General features: G+C 42.1%; 1 protein-coding gene across 1 annotated transcript in view; it reads left to right on the plus strand.

Moving 5' to 3' along the window:
* Nucleotides 1-6,114, plus strand: part of LRRIQ1 (leucine rich repeats and IQ motif containing 1) — a 168,253-nt gene extending 162,139 nt beyond the window's left edge. Inside the window, exon 27 of the mRNA XM_066591492.1 lies at nt 6,068-6,114. The gene's annotated coding sequence lies outside the window, so the exon portion shown is untranslated. The remainder of the gene's footprint in view (nt 1-6,067) is intronic.
* The last annotated feature ends 1,931 nt before the right edge of the window (nt 6,115-8,045 follow it).

Raw genomic sequence — 8,045 nt, forward strand, 5'->3', positions numbered from 1 at the left:
CACCCCACTTTAAAAAAGACATAGACAAACTGGAGCAAGTTCAGAGAAGAGTTACCAGGATGGTGAGCGGTCCACAAATCATGTCCTATGAGGAACAGTTAAAGGATCTGGGAATGTTTAGCTTGCAAAAAGAAGGCTGTGACTTAATAGCTGTCTACAAATATCTGAGGGGCTGTCACAGTGCAGAGGGATCAGCCCTATTCTCATTTGTACAAGGAAAGACTAGAAGCAATGACATGAAACTGAAAGGGAGGAGACACAGATTGGATATTAAAAAAAACTTTCTGACAGTGAGGGTGATCAATGAGTGGAACAGGTTACCACAGGAAGTGGTGACTTCTTCATCAATCGAAGTGTTCAAACAAAAACTGGACAAATATCTGTCTGGGATGATTTAGTAAATCCTGCACTGAGCAGGGGGTTGGACCCGATGAACCTGGAGGTGCCTTCCAACTGTACCAGTCTATGATTCTATGAGTCTGTCAGCTGGAACATGCTGTCCAAACTACAGGCCGCAGGTTATAGAGCAGGAGGAGCTGAGCAGACTGATATAGTTTTATAGGGAAAGATTCAGTATTTTATTCATTTATATCTCTTTGAATTCTTAGCTGAACAGTCCAATGGGCGGTCCTATCAGTGATTGACAGCTGCTCTGCATGTACAGTCATACACTGCTGTCAAGCACTGATAGCACCGCCCATTGGACTGTTCAGCTTAGAATGTGCAGAGATATCAATGGATAAAATACAAGTTATACTGAGTATTTCCCCATAAAACCACATATCAATCTGCTCAGCTCCTCCTGCTCTATAACATGTTGCCTGCAGTTTGGACATCATTTTCTAGCTGACAGATTCCTTTTGAAGTTAATGTCTCTCCTAGTTCTTGTTTAATGCCAATCAACACTGTCAGCAAGTTTAGGTAGTTCTTGAAGAGTTAGTTCCATCTTCTTTCCCCCCCAGGTCAATAATATATGTCAAATGAAAGCTTTTTATTACCAGCCATTCATCTTTTTCGCTGTGACATTGTTCAGCATGGGTCAAAACGTTACTTGTTTCTGCCATGCTGGATAAAAAAGGCTATCTGGATTGCTTAACACCTGGAGGGATGCTGTCACTTTTTGCATTATACAATATGTAAGTTATATTTTTGGTTTTTTGAGAAACATGACAAAGAGTTTAAGGTATTGACATGGCCTCCAAATTCCCTAGATCCCAATCCAATTGGGCATCTGTGGGATGCATTGGAAAAACATGTCCGATTCATGGGTGCCCTACCTCGCAACTTACCAGACTTAAAGAATCTACTGCGAATGTCTTGCTATGAGATACTTCAGGACACCTTCAGAATTCTTGTGGGCTTCATGTGCCAATGGATCAGACCTGTTTTGGCGGAATGAGGAGAATTTTCTGTACACAACATTAGGTTTTAATTTTATGGTTGATCTGTGTATAAAAATGTGTGGTCATGTGACTTCTGGTTGAGTTGTAGCAGTATATTTCTGTATTCGGTTGTGGGAATGGTTACTTCCAGAGTCAAATTTGTGGGGGTGTAAGAAGAAGAAATTAACCTCATATACTCTGTAATTCAGCTATAGAATAATCCCCAAGAAATAAAAACAAAACTAGTAAAATATAGTAGATCTCTTGTTTAATGCAAACTCTATTATTGTACTCCATACAGCAGTTGTCCAGCCATCACAATTTGTCCCTTGTCAGAGTCACTTAGACCCTTCTACTTGCCAATTTTTCCTGCCTCCACCAAATCAACCTCAAGAACTGATAATTCAGTGCTGCCTAATATATCCTACTTCTTGACAGGTGTTATTGTGATAAGATAATTCTCTATGTTGCTCCCTTCACCTACAAGTTGTTTTAATATAATGGCTTATCTGTGTAAGCATTAAACATTAGAAAGATCTGTTGCAGGTATTCCCACCTGACCGCCTCCATTCACGGTAAATAGTAGTATTTTTCATATAGGAACGACTGCCTATTTACACAGGTGGATTGCTGTTTGATTTTTATGCCTACATGATGCTAATGACAAATAAATTAAGAAGTAATTATTTTTCATGGGATCATCATATTGAAATCATTCAGATTCATATAGGTACTTTTTTGTATGTGTTTGCACTCCCAGAAAAAGCCTTTTTAATAGAGGTGAGCGAGTATACTCGCTAAGGCACATTACTCGAGCGAGTAGTACCTCAGCCGAGTATCTCCCCGCTCGTCTCTAAAGATTCGGGGGCCGGCGGGAAGCGGCGGGGGAGAGCGGGGAGGAACGGAGGGGAGATCTCTCTCTCCCCCGCTCCCAGCCGCAACTCGCCTGTCACCCGCGCCGGCCCCCGAATCTTTAGAGACGAGCGGGCAGATTCTCGGCTAAGGCACTACTCGCTCGAGTAATGTGCCTTAGCGAGTATACTCGCTCATCTCTACTTTTTATATATTATTTTCATATTATGTCTGTCAATATTTTCTTTCTATTTCTAGTTATAGCTACAGTATATCTACTTTTTGTTATGCTTACGGTAGTTATACTATGTCTACTTCTACTATTTAAAAGAAATTTCAGTTTGGAGCTCAGCATTAGTGAGGCCAGTTTTAAGAATAGATTGTACCATAAATGAACCTATATATTACTGCAAATAGTTGTTATAGAAACTATTGTCAAAAAAACACCACAGCAAAAATTCCTTATTTTAGGGTACACGCACACAGGTGATTAAAAAGTTGCACCCGAGATTCTTGGTCACAACTCACATCGGACAGCATTCGAACATTCTGTCTGTGTGCTGTCCGATGTGCTGAAGTCACATTGACGTGTACTATTCTCGTCTGAAAATCAGACAAGAGTAGGATATGCTGCCTTTTTTTCTCTTGTTTGGACTATCAGTATGTGCATACACCCATTCAAATAAATGGGTTCTACTTCCGTCACATTTTGGGACGATTTTTTTTTGGGGGGGGGTCAGAAAATCGGGTGGAGAACATGCCCATGTGCATATACCATTAAAAACATAGTTTATTAAGATTCCATAAAAACACCAACATGTACATAAACAGTTATATTGGCTGATACAGGACTGAAAGAGATTATATAGAAACAACAGTGGTAACTCATGTGTGGTGCAAATATAAATTGCTATTTGCAGCCCTCCATCTTGTATCTATATAGCCATGATTGTTCACTGTATAAATTATAAGGATTGCGTAACTGAGTCTTATAGACTTGCTGGAGGCCATGTTCATATCTGCACATAATGTCACCATTGTCTTGTAATTCTGCCACCATTGTCTATAGAGTCTTTTGTTCTATTGTCTAATCAATCATGCAAATCTATCATCATTGTCTTAAGACTGAACTAGAGCCTTATGTATATTTGAAGCTTAGTGCTGCCATTGTTTTAAGAATCAGTTTTGTTTGCACTCCACCACCCCAAAATGGATACCCTTGTTTGTCCTGTGCTCAGAAATATACCCATTGTGGCCCTAATCTTATGTCTGGATACACAACGGAGCCCAAAATGAAAGGAGCAGTCGGAGAACTCCCACAAATGAACCCATTTTGAAAACTAGACCCCTTTACGCGTTATCAGGGGTGTACTGTGTATTTTAACCCTACAGTTTTTGAATAGATCTAAGCAAAGCAGTATGAAAAAATTACGATTTTCATTTTTTGGGCAATTGCGTCAATTTAAAAACAGTTGGTTTTTTTGTACAGCACACATATAAATGAAGACTTTCACCCCAAAATGGATACCCCTGTTTGTCCCATGTTCAGAAACATACCCATTGTGGCCCTAATCTACTTACAGGACACATGGCTAGGCCTACAATGAAAGGAATACCCGTTGGATTTCAGGGTACAACTGAATAAATTCCAGGTTCCATCGCACACTTATAGAGCCATTGAGCGGCCAAAACGATAAGTAACCCCCTCAAATGACCCCATTTTGAAAACTAGACCCCTTAACAAATTCATCTAGGGGTGTACTGCGTATTTTGACCCCACAGTATTTGAATAAATCTAAGCAAAGCAGAAAGGAAAAAAACAACGATTTTCAATTTTTTAAATTTAAAAACAGTTTTTTTGTACAGCATACATAGGAAAGAAGACGTTCACCCCAAAATAGATAGAAAGACGTTCACCCCGTTTGTCCTGTGTTCAGAAACATACCCATTGGGGCCCTAATCTACTTACAGGGCCCATGGCAAGGCCTATAATGGAGGGAACACCCCTTGGATTGCAGGGTACAGCGGAATAAATCCCAGGCCCCATTGCTCATTTGTACGGAATAAAAATTGACTCCCTAAAAATACCCCCCCCCCCCCGCGCCCTTTTCAGCGTTCCCTAAATCTTAGATAAAAGTAATAATGTGAACTATGTGGTATTTCCGAAGACAGGGGTAATTACGGAGGCTGGTTGGAATGGGGCCATAAAACCAGGTATCCCCTCTCCTCTCATGCTTTTTGGGGGTCATTTCTTGACCTCGTTGGCGGGTATGGAGTGTAAAAAGTGGCGTTCCGTGAGTCTTCGTAAGCTTGCGGAGGTGCGGCGGTCTCACACAGAAGGCGCTCAACAAACTGCTCCTGGAAATGCAGGAAGGCGAGCGTTCCTGGGGCTTCTTGTAAAATACGTATTACAGGTAGCGGTCTGAATAACACCGGGCTCACGCAGCCGTAGGTGGAATCCACTTGCAGAGGCCCCGCAGCGGATCCCAGCTGTGACCCTGCGTATGGCCACGTAACATACTGCGCATAACAGCATACTCACACAGGCGGTCATACGCAGTACACCTTTTTTTTGTTTGTATTTCCCGCACCGTCGCTTAGCGATGACTCGGGGTCCCGCAGCCCATACACAATGTAGTTGCGTATGGGCTGCGGGTATATCCGCATCGCTGAGGGGGGATGAAGCTTCAAATTTTTTTTTTAACTTTTACGTGACTGCCATTATCCATTAGATAACGGCGAACACGTGACCAGGAACCGCTCACCACGGCCCCCTGTGAAATCTCCGGCCTCTTGGCTCAGTTTTGTAGCCAGGAGCAGGGAGAAATAAATTAAATTATCCTGGCCATCTACAGCTTTTGCGCATGCGTCCACCATTTTGGCGACGGGCGTGTGCGCAGAAGCTGGGGTAAAGTCCGTGGATAAATCCGGGGGCCTTATGTACATACTTTCATCCTCCCTCACGGATATGATCTGGGGGAGATGAAATGTAAGCTTTTTAAACTTTTTAAAACTTTTTTTTACTTTTTTACACTTTTTTTTAACTTTACATGATCACTGTCATCCATTGGATAACAGTGATCATGTCCCCGGTGAAATCTCTCTGCTCCTGGCTACACATGGTAGCCAGGAGCCAGAGGGATTTTGAATTTCCGGGGGCTCAAGCCCCTCTGTGTACGCGCCCGATGATTGACGTCAGGCGCGCATGAGCAGAGGGGGACTTCGGCTCCCGGGACACCGGAACATCGGGGAGGACCGAGGTGAGTATTTTCACCTCCCCTCATGGATCCGATCCATGAGGGGAGGTGAAACTTAACTTTTTTTAAAACTTTTGTTCACTTTTCCGCGATCGCCGTTATCCATTGGATAACGGCGATCGCGGTCCCCGCTGACATCTCCTGCCTCCTAGCTACAGAAGCCAGAAGATTTAAAATTTCTTGCGGCTCCGGGCCTTCTGCGCATGCGGCTGACGTAATGCCGCCTGGCGCGCATGCGCAGAAGGCCGGCTTCGGGGCCCGGAGGACCAGGACAGTGGGGAGCAGTGCGGCGGACAGGGGTGAGTAATCTCAGCTGCCCCCATAGATCCGATCCATGAGGGCAGCTTAATCTTTAACTTTTTTTAACTTTTATGCGATCGGCGCTATCGATTGGTGCTAGGCTTGCTATGTGTGTAACAGTAGACAGCCAATATAGAGCAGGGGCGCTCTACTAAGAGTGAGAGCCCTGCAGTTAGGCAAATGTGGAGGGTTTTCTTACAGAAAGTATGCCAATGTATTTTTGCTATTCCGTGTATTTTCCCTCTAAAATAATCGATTTTTTTTTTTATCCAATAGGGTGTTCTTCACCAAATTGTGAGTTACCACTCAGTACTGCAGTGACACAAATGTACGTAGCTACCCAAATTAAAAAACATGTTAAAAACGTTTATTGTTTCCTATTGTATTTCTGTTTTTGCAAATATGCATTTAAAATATTTTCTTACTTGTTGGAGGTAACATCCGCAAAGAAGATGGTTGGAAACAGTGATCCAATTGTTTCTTCTTAAGTCGCTGCATGAAGGAATACATGGTTTCTAAATAAGTGGTACCTGCTGCTTGCCCTGTATGATTAGGCTGTGGTACTTAAAATATTTGGGTAAATAGAACCAGAGTAATGAATATTAAGATACTTTTTTAGAATAAACAGTTTTGAAATGGCAAAGAGCGTTACTTCCATGTTTGTTGAAAATGTTTGCACATTTTTGTTTTGTGGGTAAGTAAAAAAATCTGACTTGATCGCTGCTGAGATAACTGAGGCAGAATTGGACAGAAATGCTTTTTCCCCTTGATATAAAAAAGTGTTCTCTGAAATTCAGCACACGGTTTGCTTTATGCCAAGTTACAGTTTCGGTTATGCTACTACCAAGTACTGAAGAACGTTTGTTTCAAAAATGAGCTTATTTAAAATCAGTCTTAGAAATGACGTCATTAGGCTATTTCTGGATTAGCACATATAAAAATGTAGCAAAGCAAACATTTTGAAAGCTGAAGGAAATCACATTCAAGTGGTTTATGCTCCGTAGTGCTATAAAACTCTTATTTAACAGATGAAGGAAAGTTATCATTTTAGAAGGCGAACCAATGACTGGTTTATAAATGAAGGTTTCTGCCCCTGCCTAAAATTTTTGCATGTTATTACAGATGTTAATTCTTCCCTGTTTTGCTGCTCTCTGCTGGAAATATGCTAAAACTTTAATGGAGCGTAACAAGCTTTTCCGAAATAAACAAAAAATATAGTAGCAGGGAATGCATAAAAATAAAAGAAAAATAAGCCATACTCACCAGTCAGATGTCCCACCCACTCCTGTGCCGCCACTCCGGTCCCAGATGAAACTGCAACAGTTTCGTGCCATTCGTTGTACATGTGACGGTTCAGCCATTCACTGACTTCACTGGTAATACCCGCCATGAATGAAGCCCGTGATTGACTGAGTGGTCACGTGTACAATGAATGACACGCAATTGCTGCTGCTTCTTTTGGGATCAGGGCAGCTATGTTGAAGTGGAGGGACAGCTGGCCAGTGAGTATGCTTATTTTTAAAAAATGTTAGCATTCCCTGCCCATACACTTTTTTATATTGGAAAACTCCTTTACAGCATCTTCACATATTATCACATTTCTTGATGTTATGTAGTGCCCATGCACAATGACAAAGGCATACGAAATTACAGAATGTCAACCCCCTCCTTACTCAACCTGGAGAATTCTAGTAGCTCATGACCACGTTTTTATCTTGATTCTTTGGAAGAGTCTGTGAAGGTTACTGTTTCTTCTTGTGGAAAGTGCCACAGGGGGGTAAGGAGTCTACCATGCCATGCAATGATCCATGGTGAAAAGGTATGCAAATCAGAAAGATGGAAAAAATCCTCAACAGCACCACATATAAGTCAATGTCCAATGGAACAAATAGCGCTGCCTGAGCAACAGATCCCCACCAATCAGATGTTGATGGCCTTTCCTGAGTATAGGTAATCAATTAGCTAGATAACCAATAGTTCGAATAATAGGTAAATGGGAATCACCATTGTTCTTTTTTTAAGGGTTGTACCAAGATCTAAAGTCATCCCCTATGCACAGGATGTGGGATAACTTTATGATCAGTGGGAGTCCGACCACTGGGAATTCCATCGATCCTGGGAACAGGAGTCCCATTCTCGAGAATGGTGGGAGTTTTGGCGGTGAGAACCCTAATGATCAGCAAGTTATCCCCTAATCTGTGGATAAGGGATAACTTATGATCCTCGTCCAACCCCTTTAAAAGACTGCTTCACT

The sequence above is a fragment of the Eleutherodactylus coqui genome, chromosome 2, assembly GCF_035609145.1.
Source record: "Eleutherodactylus coqui strain aEleCoq1 chromosome 2, aEleCoq1.hap1, whole genome shotgun sequence".
In the NCBI taxonomy this organism is placed as follows: Eukaryota; Metazoa; Chordata; class Amphibia; order Anura; family Eleutherodactylidae; genus Eleutherodactylus; species Eleutherodactylus coqui.